The sequence below is a fragment of the Neofelis nebulosa genome, chromosome 1 (genome assembly GCF_028018385.1).
Source record: "Neofelis nebulosa isolate mNeoNeb1 chromosome 1, mNeoNeb1.pri, whole genome shotgun sequence".
Lineage (NCBI taxonomy): Eukaryota > Metazoa > Chordata > Mammalia > Carnivora > Felidae > Neofelis > Neofelis nebulosa.
Genome location: NC_080782.1, coordinates 80,939,299 through 80,961,717, shown reverse-complemented (window position 1 = coordinate 80,961,717; position 22,419 = coordinate 80,939,299). Strand labels below are relative to the sequence as shown.

The 22,419-nt window shown below is 35.0% G+C and overlaps 1 long non-coding RNA gene across 2 annotated transcripts in view; it reads left to right on the top strand.

Annotated features, from left to right (window-relative positions):
• LOC131509988 (uncharacterized) overlaps positions 1-22,419 on the top strand; it is a 152,592-nt gene that overhangs the window by 101,134 nt on the left and 29,039 nt on the right. For both annotated transcript variants that reach the window (XR_009260846.1, XR_009260845.1), the window contains exon 3: positions 2-119. This is a non-coding gene — a long non-coding RNA (uncharacterized LOC131509988). The remainder of the gene's footprint in view (position 1; positions 120-22,419) is intronic.

Genomic DNA, 22,419 nt, shown 5'->3' with positions numbered 1-22,419 from the left:
GGCACTGTTACTGGAGAGCTTTCCACCACTCCGGTTGATGCCAAAGATACATTTCACTAAAATTGTAATTACAATTCTGTACCTTTGCCAGGTAAAATGGAAAACATAGAAAATATACGGTAAGTTTATTAAATTATTATCCATTTTTTTCTCAGTTTTTTTCTTTTGTATTTACAGAATAAAGTTGTCAGTAAAGGTACTGGGTTAGAATGATGACAGTCAATATTTGTAAACAATCTTACTTGCTGTTTCCTGGCTCTCTCTTCAAGTAATAATTCTGCATCTAGATTGGTCTTTCCTACATTACATCTAATAGGTTACACTTAAAGTCACTTCATACTTACAGATTTTGGTTTTTGTTAAGGATATCTATGTATGAGTCTTTTGTTTTGGGTTTTATTTAAATTGTATGAGCATTTTGACCTGAATGTAAAGATAAATGATTACCCTCTAATGTGGGAGAGTATCATGTACATTGTTTATGCTTATTAAAGATTAAATCATATTATTTTTTCAAATTGTACAGCTAATGTGGGTTTTGTTAGAAATATTACAAACCTAAGTTCTGCCACAAGTCTCTCATTACATGTTTCTCTGCATGGAGATGTTTGTTCACATGAACACACATCTTTGCCTATTATAATCCGATTGACAGAGATTTCTCTGTGGAGCTCTAATAAGTGATAAACACCTTTAGAAATATTTGCCAACTTAATGTCTGCATGACTTTAAGAAACTAAGCCGAAACTTCCTCATTGTATGGATTTGTTTTTTTTTGTCTAGAGTAATAAAAATTTCATAAGCATTCTCTCGCAGAAAACTTATATCTTCATCCTACATTTGACTTTACACATATATAAAATTAAATATGTGAAATTTGCTTTGTAATAAAAGTGTTATTCCCATTTTATAATCAGGGTTCTTAGCTACAGGCACTTGGATTCACTCTAGCTACTTTAAACAGAGTCTTAGGAACGTCATGGGATCCCTGAGGGAGCTGAAGGAATAGACTTGGAAGAACTAAACTGCTAAGGGAAACTGCAGGGATATTCTTTTTTTTTTTTTTTTTTTTTGGTTATTAATGAATTGATTAATTTAAATTATTGTAATCTCAGAGCTACTAATTAAATTTCCTGCATGGATATTCTACAGATCAAATGCCCCAGGTTTTTTAACAGATAAATTATTATGGGCAGAAAGGGGTGAAGGAAAAACCTGTAGATTAAAAGAGACTTAAAAGAAACAGCAAATTTTCAAAAGGGGGCCAAGATTAAACTATGGTATGCAGGGATGCATGCTGTTGAAAGATAAATTGAGACATATTAAGATTTTTAAGAGTTTATTTGATCAAAAATCCATTCCAATTGGGCAGTGCCAAAGTGGAAGTGGTTAGGAGCAATCCTTCTATAGGTGGTGGCGTGAGACAGAGAAAAGCTAGAAGCAAAGTAAGGAAATTATTGAATGGCTGTAGCCTAAAGCCTAGCTGGTTGTTTGTGATTGGTTGTCCTGAGGTTTTGATTTCATAACTGTGAGGCATTTACAGGCTTAGGCATTTTGGTTTGCTTACTTTCATAGGCCATGACATTAGAATCATTTTGATTTGATGGTCTCCTTGTTTAATTAATTTAACAATACTTAGGTGATAAAACTACAATGTAACATAAAGAAGTAGTTGTTATAAATGTCAGGATCATGGTTAAATTTGGGGGAAAGAGGGACTTGTTATGGTGATGAGTTACATAGAGGGGCTACTGAGTGGCTTGCAAAATTCTATTTTATGATCTGGGCAGTAGTGATAAGTGAGTTTACCTTAAAATGTTACTCATTTTTTTTCCTCTTTTTTCATATCTGTGTATGATTTTAAAGCAAAAAAGTTGAAAATATAATTCAAAATAAATAACATGTCAGCAGTATCAACTCATTATTGGAGAAAGATACTTTTTAGAACATGCTATGTTTGCATATACTGTGTTTTTATTGGAAAAGTTATATTGAGTAACTTTTAAATTTGAATCATACCTAAAAACTATTTTTTCTAGTTAAAAAAATAAGTAATCTCTACACCAAACATTAAACTTATGACCTTGAGATCAAGAGTGACATGCTCCTCCAAGTGAGCCAGCCAGGCACCCAGACCTAAAAATTATTTTAACATTAATTTACAACACCAATGTACTCAGACTACTATAAAGTAAAACTTTATTCAGGTAAAAAACAAATACATATAGTCTAGTCAAGTTTGAAACCTTAAATAACAAGGTACTGAAAGTTCGAATATATAATTAGTAAGAATGACTATAAAGATTATTAATTTTCAAGAGCAGTATAGTGGCCTGAACTCAGATGTTGGTTTCTTTGTACCTTTTAGGTTTGGCTAGATAACTCACATAATAATTGATTTAGATTTAAAATTAGACATTATAGGAGCACCTGGGTGGCTCAGTTGGTTAAGCATCAGACTCTATTTCAGCTCAGGTCATGATCTCAAGGTTTGTGAGTTTAAGGCCCACATGTGGCTCCATGCTGACAGTGCGGAATCCTTGGGACTCTCTCTCTCTCTCTCTCTCTCTCTTTCTCTCTGCCCCTACCCCATCTCAAAATAAATAAAAACTTAAAAAAAATAAAATTAGACCTTATAGTGAAACCATTTTTTCAGTCTGTCCTACCACTCTTTCCTTCCTTTTCTGGTAACCACAGTAACCACCTGCTTTCCTTTAGGGTACTGGCCCTCCTCTATTCCCATTCTGGTGAGTTTGTGATGGCAGTACACTGCTTCTTGTTCAAGGATATGCCCAGCAGATAGTGGCCAAGATGGGCCAGTCAGAGGCCTTCTCTGGAACTTTATATTTTGACTATCAAAAGGCAGAGATCTCCCTTTGCTTGTGGTTATTTGCTGGGTTGGTATGTGCCTAGAGAAAGTTTGCTAACACTCTCAGAGAAGTAGTTCAGAGGCCCAAAGAAAGAGGGAAGCTGGAGGGTCTGCTGTTATTTGAGGTCCCATTAACATCTGAATTCAGGTCCACTCTTAAATTTCCCAGTTATATGAACTAATAAATTCCTGGTTGCATTTATTATACTAGTGTCAAGTGAGCTTCTGTCATTTGTGAATTAATGAGTTTCAACTACTTTGGGAAGCAATTTGGTTTTAAATTCCTTAATATTAATTGAAAATTGTCACAGATGCCACCTTTATACATCAAAATAGTACAGAGAAAAATTAGATTAATCAAACATCTGAGTTCTAATCTACCAGCTAACCCGAATTTTTTGTCAGTCTTTTGGATGTAAATGAACATTTAATAAAGATCCTTGTCAAAATTAATCAATGAACCTGGTTATTGTTAACTAAGCTATCCTAATCCTTCTCTTTAGAACTTCTTATACATTCACTACATATATAATATATATGTATGTATACATAATATATATATATAATAATAGATAGATAGATAGATAGATGATAGAAGATGCAAGACTTGCTAATGACAGAAAGGGGGGTTTTACCTTAAAGTTAATGATTTATTTTCAACTTTTAGATTTAGAAATTAAGCATCTTTAATTTCCAAAACAAAAAATAAAATAGTTACTGCATGTGAGGAGCTCCATCCACATGTACTTGATTTTGATGAAGAGATTCTGGACGGTGAGCTGATTTTGTGAAGTGATGAGAATTTGATGGATTCTAGGAAGGGATGAGTGTGTTTTGCATGTGGGAGGGATGAGACTCAGTGAGGGTCTGAGGGCAAACTTTGGTAAGCAGTTTATAAAAAAGGCTCCCAAATGATCTCTGTCTCCTGGTATTCAGGCCCTTGTGTGAACGCTTCTTTTTGAGTATGGGCTGGACCCAGTGGCTCTCTTGTAAGGAACAAAATATAACAAAAATGATGGAAATCACTTCCTAGGTTACTTTACAAAACTATGACTTCTGTCTTGCTTCCTCTGTCTTCATTTCAAGTTTCCGTGATGGTAATTGTTTTTTATGTATCAGTTTCATGCTAATATTTAGTGAAAGATGAAGTTTATCACTTGCTTTGGGCTACATTCTCAAGCAATCTAACCTGAAGGAGACTGGCATCACCTTTTCAGTGTGCTTTGATAAGCCTGAACGGGCCTTGGGTTCTCTCTTATGGCCCACCCTCACCAGAAACATACATGAAGGGATACCCTGGAAATGTGATGCAGCCTAGCCAAGTTGACACATTAAGAGCCACCCAAATTACTCAGGGTACAATTCATTTATAAATGACAGGGTAAATGAATGATTCTTTGCATTAATTCACCAGCTGTCAAGATAATGAATTGTTTCCTTATTATCCCCTGAAATTAATTAATTGATTTTTAATTATTTTTTTTTTTATTTTAGAACAGTTCTAGAGTTACAGAAAATCTGTGAACTTACTACAGAGAGTTTTCACATAATTACATATATCTTGTTTCCCTTACTATTAACATTTTACACAGTGTGGTACATTTGTTATAAGTGAGTCTATATTGATATGTTATTAAATAAGGTACATACTTTATTCATATTTACTTTTTTATTTTTCTACTTGGGATGTCATTCAGGATGTACCTTGTATTTAGTTCTATTGTCTCCTTAGGCACTTCTTGGTTTGATGGTTTCTAAGACTTTCCTTGTTTTTAATGTCTTTGACTGTTTTGAAAAGTCCTAGGCAAGTATTCTGTGAAATGTTCATTGGTTGGGATTTGTAGTATGATTTTCTTATGATTAGACTGAGATTATGTGTTTTGTGGAGGAAGATAATAAAGGTAAAGTGCCATTTTTATCAAATCCTATTCAGGTATATGTTATCAATGTAACATACTGATGCATGTCTTCTGTCAATATGGACCTTGATCACCTGGCTGAAGTAGTGTTTGTCAGGTTTTTCCACTGTAAAGCTACTCTTTCCTCCTCTTTCCATACTATATTCCTGGGTGGGAAATCACTTTGTGCAGTCCACACTTAAGGAGGGGGAAGTTATGGGACACCTGGGTGGCTCAGTTGATTAAGCATCTGACTCTTGATTTCAGCTGGGGTCATGATCTCACATTTGTGAGTTTGAGCCCCACATTGAGCTCCATGCTGGCGGTGTGGAGTCTGCTTGGGATTCTCTCTCTCCCTCTCTCTCTGCCCCTTCTCTGCTCTCTCTCTCTCTCTTTCAAAAATAAATAAATAAACTTAAAAATTTTTTTTTTTTAAAAAAGGGGCAAGTTATGCTCTACCTCCTGAGGGTGGAGTATCTATATAATTTATTTGGAATTCTGCATTGGCAATTGTCTATTCTTCCCCATTTATTTATTAATCATTTGCTGAGATGAGTATAAAATAATGAATATTTATTTTATGCTTTGGTTATAATGCAATACTACTTTATTTTGTTGCTCAAATTATTCTAACTTTGGTTACTGAGAGCTCTTCAAGTTGACTCCTGTGTCTCTTTGACATAGCTACATTGTGTGTGTGTGTATGTGTGCACTTCTTTACTTTCTGGCACTACAAGACCCTCCAGGCTCATCTTGTATAGTTCTTGCCCCAATCCTAGAAGCAGCCATTACTCCCAAGATACCTGGTTCCTTTTATTGGAGAATGGTATTGGAAAGCAAGATTTGGGGCTAGGTCTACCATTGTGAATGGGATATCATTGCTTTTAAGCCCTCTCAGCTGACAAAGCAAGGATAGATATGTGTGTATACTAAACTGTGTAGGTACACATATTATAAAATATTTCTTTGTGTAGCCATCTATACCTATATTAAACCAAACACTAGTTCATGCTGTTGTCTCAGAATCTACTGCATTACTATATGGATATTCTAGACTTCTCCCTTCACTTATCTACATCCTACCATTCTAAAAATGGGAAACCTGGCTCCACTCATTTCCAAAGCTACTTAGGTTAACACCTTTCCCCCCCCTCCCCCTTTAGTGAGGTTGTTTCACACATTTGTAATATAATTAGGTTCTTTCATCACAATCTGCATTGTATTCTGAGACCATGTGACACCTTAAATGATTTTTCAAAAAAAATTGTGTATATGAAGTTTCACTTTGTATGCTAAATAGTTCAATTAGATTTAACAAATGCTTAACATCTTGTATTTGCCATTAGAATTTCATACAGAGTAGTTTCACCTAATTAATCCTCCTCACCCACTTGAGCTTCTGGCAACCACTGATATGGTTATCATCTTTACAGTTTTGTCTTTTCCATGTTGTCACATAAATAAAATCATGAAGTATGCAGCCTTTTCAGACTGGCTTCTTTCAAATAGCAATACACATGTAAGATTCATTCATAACTTTTCAATGGCGTTTTAGATCTTCTTTTTTTTAATCGTTCAATAACCATCATTGTATGTATGGACCAGAGTTTTTTCTTACGCTCATTTATTGAAAAACATCTTGGTTGCCTACAGGTTTTAGTAATTATGAATTAAACTGATATAAACATTTGTGTGCACTTTTTTGTGTAGATGCGTTTTCAAATCAGTTATGTAAAAAATATACAGTAATGTAATTGCTGGATTCTGTAGTAATACTGTATTCAGCTTTAAGATTTATTATTTAGCTATAATTGACATAGAGCTTTATATTTGTTTCAGATCTACAACATAATGATATCTGTATATATTGTGAAATGATCACCACAGTAAGCCTAGTTAACATCCATCATCATACATAGTTACAAATTTTTTTTCTTGTGATGAAACTTTTAGGAACTACTCTTTTAGCAAGATTCAAATATATAATATTATTACCTATAGTCACCATGTTTTATATTATATTCCCATAACTTATTTCTTTTGTAGCTGAACATTTGCATTTTAACCCCCTTTACTCATTTTACCCAACCCCCTCCGCCTCTGGTGACCACTGATCTGTTCTCTGTATCTATGCACTCATTTTTTGAGGGGGGGTGGTGGGAATTGTACATATTAGTGAAATCATATGGTATTTGTCTTTCTTTGTTTGATTTATTTCACTTAGCATAATGCCCTAAAGGTCCATCCATATTGTCACAAATGGCAAGCTTTCCTTGTGTGTGTGTGTGTGTGTGTGTGTGTGTGTGTGTGTGTGTTTCCTATTTTCTCTTTCCATCAATGGATACTAGGCTGTTGCTTCCCTATTTTGGCCCTGGTAAACAATGAACATGGGGGTGCATACATCTTTTCAAGTTAATGTTTTCATTTTCTTTGGAAAAATTGCTTGATCATACAGTGGTTCCATTTTTCATTTTTTGAGGAAGTTCCATACTGTTTCTCCTAGTGGCTGCACCAATCTACATTTCTCACCACCAGTGCATGAGGGTTCTCTTTTCTTCATATTCTCAAACAACATTTGTTATTTCTTGTCTTTTTGATTCTTGCCATTCTAACAGGTGTGAGGTGATATCGCATTGTGGTTTTGGTTTGCATTTCCCTGATATTTAGTGATGTTTAACACCTTTTCATGTACATGTTTGGTTATCTATATGTCTTCTTTGGAAAAGATCCTCTGCCCATGTTTCAATCAGATTGTTTTCTTTGGTATAGAGTTCCTATGTTCAGCTTTGTCAGAAATTGCCAATCTTCCAAAGAGGCTGTACCATTTTGCAATCCCACCAGTAACAGATGAAAATTCATGTTGCTCTTCATCCTTGACAACATTTGGTGTGGTCACATTTTTGGATTTTAGTTTCTAATAGGGTATACTGGTGTATTATTGTGTTTTTAGTTTGCAATTCTTTAGTGACAAATGTTGTTGATCATCTTTCCATATTCCTATTAGCTATCTGTATATATTCTCTGGTGAGATCTTTTGCTTATTTTTTAAATGGTTTGTTTATTTTCTTATTGTTGAGTTTTAAGTCTTTTGCTCAGCTTAAAAATCTTTTTTTTTTTTTACATTTATTTATTTTTGAGAGACAGAGAGACAGAGCACAAGTTGGGGAGGGGCAGAGAAAGAAGGAGACACAGAATACAAAGCAGGCTCCAGGCTCGGAGCTGTCAGCACAGAGCCGGACGTGGGGCTCGAACCCACAAACTGCGAGATCATGACCTGAGCCAAAGTCGAATGCTCAACCGACTGAGCCACCCTGGCGCCCCCTTTTAAAATTTTTTTTTTTTTTTTACATTTAGACTTTTGCTCAGTTTTAAAGATTTGTTAACAAGAAACCTGAATACAGGAAGGGTAAAAAGAGAAGTAAATGGAGAAGTTGAGGATCTAACAAATATTTCTTTGGTTGGTTTGTTTGCTTGTATGTGTCTTAAGAATCAAACATATGAGGGTTGCCTAGGTGGCTCAGTCGATTGAGCACCTGACTCTTGATTTTGGCTCAGGTCATGATGTCATTGATGGTGAGATGGAACCCCACCCCATGTTGGTCTCCATGCTGGGTGTAAAGTCTGCTAAAGATTCTCTTGAAAGAAAGAAAAAGAAAGAAAGAAAGAAAGAAAGAAAGAAAGAAAGAAAGAAAGAAAGAAAGAAAGAAAGAAAGAAAGAAAAGAAAGAAAATAGAATCAAACATAGGAGAAAGTACCCTGAAGCAGAAGTAGATGTTAGAAAACAAGAAGTCGGGGCAGCTCTAGATCCTGGTTCCAAATCATAGTTTATTTATGGCCCTTTCATGGTGCCTCAGAAGTGAGTTAGGGAGTTTGGGAGTCAGTATTGGAAGAGCACCCCCTCTTTCTGAGAAGAGAAATGAATGATAAAGCAGAGTAGTCAAATAGAGAACCTGGCATTAAAGGTGTGACCAAACCAACACGAGCTCGCTTTTTGGTGAGTCTATAGATACACCAGGTGGATCTAACACAAGGTCAACTATATTTGCAGCAAATGAGGAGATCACTGGGGATAGCTTCCAACCCTTGAGTCCTCCAGAGAACGTGAATGGGTACCTTTTGTTTAGGGTTAGGATGAAAGTTCCAGAGGGAAGCCTTGTCACTGTAGGTAGAGGAGGGCATAAGGTCTTATATGCACCTTAAAGAAACAGGCCTAGATGTACATTGTATGTTATGTAAAGGAGGTTGAGGCTTCCTCCCTGGGCAGAGATTTTAGTATCACAATGAGGTATAGGTAATTGCAGACCATTTCAGTGGTGACTCCATGGTCCATCTGCGGAGGCATGAGATGGGGGTTTAGTTCAAATGATCAGGGTGGCCTGGACCAGAGGCAGGTCTTGTCAAGGCACTCACTTTCACCTAACGGGTGGTTTCACCTTTCACTTGTCTGAGTTAAGAGGTAACCTGGAAAGAAGAGATTAAGAAAAAAAAGAAATAAGACAAAGGTTAGTAAGTACAAGCAGGTGGGCAGTAAAGGTCAGGTCTTGGGGTCTGGCTGATGACAAAGGTGGAGGAGAAGGAAATGCTTTTTGGAGGACATAGATAACCACTATGATGTGAGGTTACTGATGACAAGAAATTAAATCAGAACTTGGGCTAAAACATCTGGGCTTGATCCCTGCTGCTTCTACCAGTATCAGTGTCAGCAACCACTTCAACCTCCCAACCCCTAGAACAGCAGAGCTTTTGAAAACATTTCCAAGTCATAGGAATTTCTTGCCTTCATCAAGCCAGTCAGGTAAAATTTTAGGGACCATTATGATCTGGACTTGTTCTACCAGTTTACTTCTTTTATTTATTTACTTATATTTTGAACAAAAACAAAGGTCGTTTTCTCTCTCTCTTAAAAACCTAAAAAGGGATTGAAAACCTTTTTGGATCTCTGACCTATACTAACTGTTATGTTTAGCCAAAAATCATTAGGGCTTAGATAATTTTTTAAATGTTGTTTTTAAGTAATGGTAGAGATAAAAAGTACTGATATAAAGTATTTTTTTTTTTAGAAAGTAGTCCTATGTTAGATAAGTATAATATTCATAGATAAAGAATATATTCTATCCAAGTTTTATTTTTTAGGGTGTTCTCTTCATACAAAGCCTATTTGAATTATAGGTAACAGGTCCTGTACTGTATGCTATATGCAGTAAGGGATACAGTCAAAATTTTATTTTGGGGGGATAAACAATTCAGAATATATATACTCATAACATGTCTTATATTTTGATTTATTTTGTCCCTTAAACCTAAAATTTGAGAGGCTATTTTCCTTATTCCACATAGCATATATCATGATATCTATTACCTATAATTCAAATGTGCATTTTATGAAGAAAAAATGTCCACAGGAATAGTATTTTTATAGTATTTTTATTGTCCTGGGCAATAATAGCAGTTAACAAAGGTGTTTTATTCCTGAATCTTGGTCTTATCTCTCTTAGTTTTATGACTTTTAACCTTTTATGCTATTAATTTTTCATCTCAAAAATGAAGTTACTATCTACCTGTCTCCCATATACAATAATCTTGGATATAAAATAGTATTATGTAAGTAAAAATCCCTATGGAAGACTTTTATATCTCTTTGAGAGATAAAAATGACATTTTAAAATATGTTTATTTATTTTGAGAGAGAGAGAGAGAGAGTGTGTGTGTAAGTAGGGGAGGGGCAGAGAGAGAGGAGAGAGAGAATCCCAAGCAGGCTCCATGCTGTCAGCACAGAGCCAGAAGCAGGGCTTGATCCCATGAACCATGAGATCATGACCTGAGCCAAAATCAAGAGTCAGACACTTAACTGACTGAGCCACCCAGATGCCCCCAAAACAACATTTTGGGTTTTTTTTTTTTTTGACAGAGAGAGAGAGAGAGAGAGAGAGAGAGAGCATGCACAAGTGGGGGAGAGACCAAGAGGGAGGGAGACAGAATCCCAAGCAGACTTCATGCTGCCAGAAAAGAACCTGATATGGGACTGGAACTCACAAACTGTGAGATCATGACCTGAGCCAAAATCAAGAGTCAGACGCTTAACCGATTTAGCCACCCAGGCATCCCCCCAAAATGACATTTTTAATGACAGTCTATATAAGGCCATGATTTGAGTCACAGACTTTCAGGTCCATGGAAGAGTAAGATGTCAGTTTAACATAAATTCTCCCAGATATTTTACAGCAGGGGATCCTAAGGTTGATTTCTACCTAGTTAGAGAATGCTTTTGAAATTAATTTATTGGGAATTAACATAAAATTTTATTTTTTATAAGTAATTTTTATTGGGTAGTATAAAATTAATTACTTTTCAGGTCTCAAAAATATTTTAGATAGAAATTATGAAGTATACCATGTTGAAATAAAAAAATCCAAAAGGGCATTTCTAGTTTCCATTGTGTCAAGTGTGTGACCTTTTGAATCTGAACTAAAACAAATTGACAATGACAGCTTCAGATTTTCACTGATCTCTCTTGAAAAACATTACTGCCGATTGTATCTTAGCAGAAGTGCTTCTTAAAAATATTATGAATTATTCATGAAAAATCACTTCATCTCATAGTGCACCTGCTGAGAAGGTTTTGCATTGCCTATTAAGTATATGCAAAAGCTGTGCAATTAAACCTTCAATATCAGATTTATTTTGCTTTGCTAATACCCTGTAATGCATCATAGGAAGGGCAATGACAAACATGTATTTGAATTCATAGATCATTAAAAAAATAATTAGTGCTTGAAAAGGTCACAGAAAAGATCAAAGGAAGACTTGCTGTGGCATTTAAACAGAGATTTAAGTGGTGAGGGATATACTTTTTTCTTTTGATACATACTCTTGCCCATTGCATTTGTATTCTTAATAATATTTAGAACTGTTCATACCTCTGCACCCAAGTTGTACAGCACTCGCACTGATGATAACCTACAGAAGCAATCACAGCAGACAGGGCCCCACATTGTCTATTCATGAAATGTCTGGCACTAGTGGGTATCTCATTAGTTGATCAAAAAGGCAGAAGAAAGATCTCATGAGCAGAAGTTTAAAAACTCAATGATTTTATACAGAAGGCGTGAGCATCCTTAAAAGACCTTTTAGTTTAAAGATCAAAGTAGATAAAATGAAGGTGAGGTTTTTACTACAAAACATATTCCTACAAAAAAATTCTCATCCATAAATATATTTTATTTTGCGGTATGTAATACATAGACTCAAAACTTAGCATATTTCTTTTAGCAATTAGACTTGTGTAACAAAAATCATTTCTCTGGTGCCAGTCTCTGTAAGTATATTTTAAGATATGGGCTTCTGTTTTATTTGCCTTATAGATATTCCTTCACTTATGCATTCTTTCATTTACTCGGTTTTAATCATTTCTTTTATTCAACGAGTTTATTGTGTACAAATTATCTTTTAATTATTGTGCTAGGTTCTAGTGGATCTAGGGATGAAAGTGGGTCCCTACCTTTAAGAAGTCCAAGGTTACTGGAAGAGATAGACTTACAAATTTACAGTTATATTGCAGTTTGGTAAATGCTATGACTGATTTGTGTCCGGAATGTTTTGGGAACTTAAAAGTGAGGCACCTACACCTCCAGGTGCTGGAGCAATGCCACTGAAGACTACCCAGAGAAAGCTGAACTTGAGGATATCTTGAAAGGTGAGAATGAGTTAGCTACATGGTAAGGAGGAAGAGGATATTCTAAGGAGAAATACAACATGCATAGAGGCAAGACACAGCATTTCACCTTCAGGAAACTGCTTGTAGGGTGAAAGTGGGGTTATGGTGGGAGATATGATTGGGGTCTGGATCATGTAGTATCTGGTACTCTTGGACTTTGTCTTGTGGCAGCAGTAGGCCATTGGAGGACTTTATGTATGTATGTATGTATGTATGTATGTATGTATGTATGTTTATTTATTCTGAGAGAGAAAGTGTGTGAAAGGGGGAAGGGCAGAGAGATGGAGACTGAGTGAGGATCCAAAGCAGGATCTGTGCTGATAGCAAAGAGCCTTATGCAGGGCTCAAATCCATGACTGTGAGATCACGACCTGAGCTGAGGTAAGACACTTAACCGACTGAGCCACCCAGGCACCCTGTCCATTGGAGGACTTTAAACTGGCAGACAGTGATCAGAATTGCCATCTTAAAAGTTCATTCTAGAGCAAATAGGAGGTTAGATGGGTGGAGGAACTGAAGGTAGGAAAATAATTATAGTAATCAATTACTGACTGCTTCGATTAGATCAACAGCAGGAAGGATAATAAGGAAGGAACATATTTGAAACATATTTCAAAGTGTAACTAACAGGACTTGGTGAAAAATTGTAGGACAATTGTAGGACTGAGGATCTTAGAATGACTTACAAATATTTGGCAATGGAGGCAATAATTTCCTTCAACATGGGATCTACAGAAAGAGGAACAGACAATAGCTGAGACCTGCTAACTTCTGCTCAACAGTTGTACCATAAAACAACAGCTAATTTTATCAGCAAATTACAAAAGTGGAAAGAAAATTGTATTTTGAGGAGCCTGGATTATATTTCTAGTTCTTGAAGAAGCTTAATGCATAAACTTGTAAGCCACTTAAATGTTATGAGCCTCAATTTACCTTCAGATGCAAAAATAGGGAGGTTGGGTTACATGGTCTCTAGAAATGTTTCAACACCAGGATTTTAATGATGGAAAATTTCCATATCAACAGTCTCAAGCAAATACATTTTTCCTCCTAAATAACCATCCAGAAAACAATGGCCCATGATAAATTTTAGGAACCAAGAAGACAGGGCTGAGGAGTATTTGGGTCTCTGTCTGGTAATCTTTTCTTTTACTCTTTTTAAGGAAAATTTTAATTTACTAATGTATTATAGAAAAGGATGATGTTTTCATCTTTATCCTTTGAGAATACAATGTTATAATAGTGTTTAGTTTTACCAAATTTTAATTAAACAACACATTTGGAAATTTAGAAATAAAAACTAGATGTATTTCTTACTATAACATTAAAAGAAAAATTAAAATATTTTTAGCTATACATCTATATTAAACTTTTAGATAAAACAGCTCAAGCTATTAGCTTAAGAAATATAAATCCATTCAAGTGTGAGTATATTTTATTATTCTTTAATTATCACTCCTCATTCATTAGGACTTAGATATTCCTTTTTCTGGACGAACTTTTCTGACCATCCCGTCCCTTCCTCCCTTTTCTGACATCCAGGTCCACTGCCTCAATGTGCCCTATATTCTGTCATAACATGTTACCCAGTTCCTTTAACCTTTCTTTACCATTGCCCTTATGAGACTAGGAGCTCCCTTGAAGGCAGCAACTTTGTCTCCTTTTGTCTCTGTTTACCCCAAACCAAATATTGTCTCTGACACCTAGTGAATGTTCATGAAATATGGGCCGAGTGAGTGAATGAATAAGTCAATGAATGGATCTTCTTAGGAAGATGAGGTGCATATGCTCTCATTTGTCAACGAAAGATGCTTCAACAGTCCTGGGAAGGCTACTTGGATGGTATGACACAGAAGTACCATCTTTATATTGACCACATTTAGTTCTTCCTGGTCCTCAGTTCCGGGTAACTAGAAATTTAATTGTTTCAGTAACTTTCTCAATTAAGAAAGAGAATCAAATCAATGTGATTAAAGTACAGCTCTATGAACCAGGTAATATTACAGATCTGCTGCATAATTTTACTCATAATCACAGAAGTAAAACTTCTGAGGTTGAGTAATAAATGGATTTTATAAAATATGTACATTATCAAATTTATTTATTTTTTGTTTTACTTTTTTAAATGTATTTATTTATTCTGAGAGAGCATGAGCATATCAGGGGAGGGGCAGAGAGAGGGAGAGAGAGAGAATTTAAGCAGACTCTGTACTGTCAGTGCAAAGCCTGATACAGGGATTGAACCCATGAATGATGAGATCATGACCCCAGCTGAAATCAAGAGTCAGACACTTAACTGAGGTAGTCATCCAGGCACCTCTCATATTATTTTATATTGATACTATCTTCTAGTTCGTTGTAGCCAGTCTTCAATGTTGTAATTAATATCAGGATTTGAGTACACAAGGCACATAAAGTAAAACAATTGAGTTATTAACTAGATTTAATAATGGCCTATATCTTGCCTTCTTTTTATTGTATTGCCACTCTGCTGATTCAGGTCCTTATTAACTCTCATCTCAATCATTACAATAGCTTCACCACTGAACACACTGCTTTCTGTCTTGTCCATACAAAATCTGTTCTTCCTACTGACTGCTAGAGTGATCTTTGCATAGACAAACCCAGCAATTAGTAGCTCTGCTCAAACATATTTCTCTTCCAGGTACTTAAAAATAAAAAGCCCACAATCCTTACCTTGGTATACAAAGAAAACCAGGTCTGGACTAGGGTTCAAAGCAACTTATCTTTAGAGCCTCTTCTGTTACGTATCATAAAATCAGTTAACTTAACATCTCTGAATTACTTAAGCATAGACAACACCTCACTCATGGTTCTTTTTAATTTAGCCTGGCATTTCCATTCCTTCTACTCTGTCAAAATTCAAAGCTCAGTTCTATCCTACATTACCTGAAAAATATTCTTTGATTGACTACCAGATTCCTTTATCAAGATTCTTTTATTCCTTCAGTAAAATGTATCTTCTCCTTGTTGGTATTTTCATAGTGCTTGAATATCCAGGATAAGCTAATTCTTCTGTTCCAATACAAAAAACTATACACATTTAAGTCCTCTAATAGGGCTTGAGCTCACTGAGAGGTGACCTCTGTCTTAATGACTTTTGGATGCATGATGGCATCAAGAGATGATAGGAAAACAAAAATCCTAGGGTGGAGGCAGGGCCTTTTGGGCTACCTGTCATGATATGAGATTTCAAATTCATAAAATGAGGAAATAAAATTTTGTTTTTCCATGGACATAATTGAATCAGTCAATTCATACTACCTGAACTCATCAGAGAAGATTTTATAAGTTGCAAGTATAACATTAACTTGTTATGGAGATATATTCTGTAACTGGATCATCGCCTTCCTTCTATGTGAAGGAAACTGGAAAACAATATTAGTAATCAGAAGGATGCTCTAAAAAATAGTAGCAAAAGGTTTATGACGGTTTAGGGAGATGTTTCATTCATCCTAGGGGAGAACTTGAAAGAAGTAATTTACAGGTATAGAATATAGCTATTTAGTAGCTGAACAGCTTTTCTGCCAAAAGCAAGGTCTGGATATATGGATCATGATAGACACAAACTTTGTTCCCTTAGCTCATTTTTATTTCTAGATTCTGCAGCTTTTCTATTTTAACAAGACAATAATTATCTGACACATTATACTCATATTGGTAGCTGTTTAATTCCCTCTTTGCATTAATCAATTAAGTTGAAGTTGAGAGGCATATTTGTTATGGTGACTGAATCCTGGAGTCAGCCTGGCCTTCTCCCTAGAGGCCTTGGGTCACTGTGGTCTCATTGGTAAACATGTTTACAGGAAATCTTTAAAGTTTCCTACTTTTGGAGGTGACTGTATTTATCTATTTCCTATTGGGTCTTCTTTTGCATCTCAGAAGGTGATCCTTGATTCTTGGTTGTACCCTTTGTAAAGCTTTTAGACCATGTTTTTTGTTTATTTGTTTGTTTGTTTGTTTTTTGCATACCCCCATGGCCCATGACCCATGAGTTTTATCTTATACCCCATGGATGCTTAAGAACCTGATCAATAAAATACTTCTGGTATTTTATTTTGAAGGTGGTTTATATTTTGAAGCAATGAAATAATTACATATAGATAAAAATAAGTATATAAAACAGAAATATGCTAGTATTTAAACTAACTTTATATGACTTTTCTTAAAAGTGAAGGAATTCTAGGGTAGACTCAGGAATACTTTTCAACACATTCCCTTATGCCATACATGTCAAAGTTATTTTACAATTTAGTAGAAAGCTCCAGACTATTGGAAAGGTTTTCTTAACCTTCCCTTACTAAATCCGAATGAATTTGTTTACTCTTATTTGTAACAACCTCATTGCATGTACTTATCATATTATCTTGAGCTTTTTCAGACTCTGTTAAAGGATTTTTGAAGTGGAGGTAGAAGACAGCTTTTCTCTTTTGTGACTTCAAAAGGGTATACATATTGCTGATTGCTAAAAACTACTTAACATGTAATAAATTGGACTTTGTTTTTACTTATAACTTTATCAGGAATATTAGTAGTAACTCATAAAATAAAATGAAGAAAACCCCTTGAGGCATTTAATAATGTGTCTCTATTGTAAAACAGCCTAATGAAATAAAAACAAGCAAACAAACAAAAAAACCTTACATTCCCATCTGCTAAAACATCGTGTAATGTTCGTATATAATGAAACAAAATCATCCTATTGTGCCTGACATATGTCAAAGCTGTATGTTGATTCATTTGGAATGAACAACATTTTTGAGGCTTAGGCTCTTGATAGAAAATGCCCTTCTTTCCCGCTTAACCACAGGATGCAGTTCTGAAGGCTTCAGAATTGTCATGACAGGGTATGGAACAACAGATGGTCCCTTAGGCAGACTAATCTTATGTTATTTAATACCAAAAGCAAAACTGTCAACTGTTTCAGGGAAAACATAGAGCTCAGAACTGAAGAATTGATGAGTAAACATGAAAGAAATTGATTTTGAAATATTTAGTTTGAAATATATTTTAATTTTTCAGTCTAAACACACATTGTTACTGATTTGAAATTCTAAACCACTGTTTGGATTTTAAAAATAAGTCCTTGGGAAATTGCTGGGAAGAAAACTCTCTCAGGCTTTTCACTAACAATTTTTAAATGACCCCCCTCCCCTGCCCCGCCAAAAAAAAAAAAAAAAAAAGAATTATAACATTAGTTTGAGTTATTGTTTGAGTGTTAGTGTGTTTGAGCATTGGGTCAAAAGAAGTAACCTTTACAGAAATTTAATAAATGCATTTGAAGCCTATGACATTTTCACAGAATTTGACATACAGTAGGTTCATTTTGGACCTCTCTAAGCAAGTTTAATTGCTTATTTAAGGATAGAATTTCATTATACTCATAATGTTATGGTGAGATTCCACTATGAAATACTTTTTCTCTTTACAAATAGGCATTCTGCTTTTCATTAAAATTTCTTTTTTAATATAAAAGTAATCATAAAATTTAAAATATGTCTGCCTTATGGAAAGCACAAATGGTATAAATATTTATAACGCAGGAAATAAACTTCTTCTAATCCTACTTCTCAGATATTATTACCATTGCCAATTAGATGAATTGCCATTCACCTTTCTCTCCTACACATGCAATATATGTGTGTTTACATACACATAGTTTTTTAAACTAAAATATAGTGGTGTTGGAAATATTGTTTTGAAGTTTGGCATATCAAAAGTTTTAAGTCAATCAAATTGAAAGATTTCAATCTATGGCCAAAACAAACAAACAAAACTTATATTATTTTCTAAGAGTTTGTCGTACGGAAGAAAATGAAAAAGAGAGCTATTTTGGTTGTCTTTCACATTACAATAAAATTTCTTGTAGAGATCAGTGAAATGATGAGAAAAATATTATCATAAATATTTTTAAACCCATTTATTCAACTAATAAAATTAAATCATATTATATGTGAAGCACTGTGTCATGTTTCAGGTGTTCAGGAATAAAAGGCATGATCTGGGTCATAAGCAACTAATAATCTAGTAAGATGGACAGAAGAGAAAAAAACAATTACAGAAGAGTGCTAAGTAGAGAGCCATGGAAACACAGAAGCCGGGCATCCAAACCAGTAGACGTAAATAAGGAAGGGTTCCTAAAGTTTAAATATTTTCAGCTTTGAGTATTTGCAGGACCTCTAGAAAATTTAGTACAATAGTTAAGATTGCTTTCCCTTCTATAAGCTCTGTGTCCTTGGTTGAACACTCTTAGTCTCAGTTTTCTCATCTATAAAGCAGAGATAATGATGGTACTTGCTTACGATTATTGTGAAGAATAGATGAATTCATATATTTAAAAATTTAGAACTGTGCCTATTCTAGGCCGCATATGCATGATGAGTACTTAATAGATATTATGCACTATTTGAAGCTCAGTTAGCCATTAGGCAGTAGCATATATGAGTCTGTTGCTTAAGAAGGAGATGGGGATTGGGGTGCCTGGGTGGCTCAGTCAGTTGTGCGTCCAACTTCTGCTCAGGTCATGATCTTGCAGTTCATGAGTTCAAGCCCTGTATTGGGCTCTGTGCTGACAGCTCAGAGCCTGGAGCCTGCTTCCAATTCTGTGTCTCCTTCTCTCTCTGCCCGACCTCTGCTATGCTCTCTCTCTCAGAAATAAACATTAAAAAAATTTTTAAAAAGAGGGAGATGGGGATCTAAAATGGTTTGGGGATCATTGGCATTTATGTGCCAGATGAAACCAAGAATGTGATTGCAATCAACAATATGAAATATCTAGCATAAGAAGAGTGGAAAGGGCCAAAGGGAGCACAAACTTACAGACATGTGAATGAAGGAGATGGACCTAGAAGGACTCTGTTGAAGAGTGGCCTGAAAGGAAGGATGAAAAATTGGAAAATAGTTGAGTTCAAAACATCAGGGAAGAAGAAAATTTCAAGCGGTGGTTGCTAATCTCAGGTATGACAGAAGTATCAAAGTGTGTACTGACAGAACATTTCACTTTAACTTGGGAACTAAGAGGCCATTAGTAAGCAGTGCCTTTGGAGATAGGTTGGAAGCAAGTGCTTAGCGGTTGAGAATGGAAATGATAGGGAAAACTACTAGTACAATGATCTAAGAATCTTGACTATAGAAAGTAAGAGGAAAAGAGTCAGCTATAAGTCAAGGAAAAGTTTTGTAAAATGGGATTTGATATGAGATAAAGGGTAGAAAAGTAAAAGATGGTGGAGAGAGTATGAAACTAGTGAAGCACAATCTGTGAGAAGGAGGTTGAAGATTTACTCAATCTTGAGTAAGGAAGATGGGTTGAAATATAGATAAAGACAAGGAATTCCAAGCAAAGGGCACTCTTGCTGAAGGGATGATTATTATTTTTTAAAATGGTGGTAGTAGGTGATAAGAACCTTCTGTTATGGCATTTAAATACATTTATGCATATCTTAATGTGAGGAAACTGACAGAGATATATGATCAGGGACAGTTACAAAATTTTTATACCTGGTTGATGATTCAGATGACTTTGAAGATGCTGACTTCTTGTGAAACAAATCAATAGGGTAGTGTGATTTTGCTGTGCAGTACCCAGGAGCCTAGCTATAGGGAATGGAAAATACAAACCTTTGAGTTTATTCAAGTTAAATTGAAGTGGAAGGTAGAAATGGGAAAATGATCTATCATGGTCTGCTAGCTCTTCAAGGAAAGAAATTTAAAAAGCAGGATGTAAAAAATACAGATATTAAAGGAATGGAGGATTTTGATAATGTGAAATGACAACTTGTAATAAAAGGAAAGTAGTGAGAGAATGAAATAATGGGATATTTGGGCCAGAAAAAAAAATTTAGATTATTATTCCAGAAATGTGAAAGTTTTGGATGTGGTAATATGAGTGAAGGCTACTGGAATGGAATAAAGTCAAAGTTTGGTAAATTGGCATGAACTTTAATTTCTAGTAGGAAGAGTCCCATGAAAGTTGAAAGAAGATTTACTTGCAAGAATTTGTGTTATATATTAACTCTTGTGTATTTCAAGTTACATAGGGTACCTCCTTGAAAGGAAAGGAGGATAAATTCAGCAGCTGGCCTTCCTTAAGAGACAGTACTTCTTTACTTGTGTGTTTTGTGTTGTGGGTGCCTAGTCCATGGGCTGCCAAGAGAAGAAACTTAATAAACATTTTTTGAATAAATGAACAAATGAACGAGTAAAAAAAGGCTAGAATTAAAACTAATATCGGGGCGCCTGGGTGGCGCAGTCGGTTAAGCGTCCGACTTCAGCCAGGTCACGATCTCGCGGTCCGTGAGTTCGAGCCCCGCGTCAGGCTCTGGGCTGATGGCTCGGAGCCTGGAGCCTGTTTCCCATTCTGTGTCTCCCTCTCTCTCTGCCCCTCCCCCGTTCATGCTCTGTCTCTCTCTGTCCCAAAAATAAATAAAAAATGTTGAAAAAAAAAAAATTTAAAAAAAACTAATATCAATTCATGATATTCTAAGAATTCTTCTTCTTAAAAGATTGAATTATATTGCTAATATTTCTTTTTGGTTTGTTATCATAGTAGGGCGTATGGTAAATTCAGAGGCCATTGGAATTGTAAACTATTTTTCATTTAAGCTCAAATTCTGTGAAGTGTTAGACTTACCGAAACCAATAATCATTTTGTGTTAATGTGGTTTAAAAATGAAATTACCTGTAATCCTGTGTGTGTGTGTGTGTGTGTTTGAATTATATAGCACAGTCTCCTAAAATACACACATGTACGATATAAGTGTCCCACCCCACTCCAAAGTAATAAACATGCTCATAATGTTTGACATCACTGCATTGAATCCAAACAGAAGGTTTCAGGAGTGCAGAGTAATTAAAACATTATTTACAAAAGTTTGCAAATGTTGCACCCAATTGCTTATTTTACTTGAGACAGAATTTACAAATGCAGAATACAAATGAGATAGAAGTCATTTTATGGATGTTTCAGAATGTGTCACAGCTTATATGGCTATAAAATAGGAAAGTCTTTAAAATGTAATTCAGTTGCAAATATATGATTAACTTTCATTTCCTCTCTTTCTCTCCTTTTCTTTCTTTTTTAAAAAAATTTATTCTTTCCAAGATATATTATTAAACATGCCAGAAGTCTGATAGATAAATCCCAGGCTTCAAATACTATCATGAGTAATTATGCTTTTTCTTCTATTGGAAGATAACCCAAATTAACGTTTTCCAGATATTTCTAAACATCTAGTGTTTTTGGCTTAAAATTCTGTTTGGTCATCTTTGTTCAGTGAGAAAGGCAGGTATTTTGTGTGTTTGTTCATTTTTTATTTTTGTTTTTGTTTTGCTTTGTTTTAGAGAAATCAGGGCTAACATATTTACTGAGGTTGGTGAGGAAAAAGTCACTCGATATAAATTCTACACACACACTCCTCTGAGTAAATATTGAGCTAAGATAATTTCCAGTTACATATTAAATTTTTCTGTAAAAAATTAAAAAATCATTTAATGTGAATTTTTGCCCAGGAATCATTAAGAACCACAATAGTCACTTTGCATTATTTTAAATAAAAATTGAATCGACACTAATTTTCTACTGAGCTTTTCAGCAAAATTGTTGATGTTCTTTTATATCATCAGGATGATTTCCCATTTGTTCTAACACATATCAGCTCTTGATAATATTTGTAGAACATTTTGCTTAATGAAATATTGTATCCCAATACTTTAAAGTATTCTCCTTTTGTGGAGATTGATCAGCTGGGCTGGCCTAATGATTGTAGTATAATATGGGAATGCTAGGTGCGTTTGCACTGTAGACATTGGAACCCTAATTTTAAAGTTTGAGATTCTCCCTGCTTCCAAAAGAGGTTGGAAGCAAATTGTAAAATTTGGAGGAATGAAAAATATCACTCAAATATACAGTGACCAGGGTT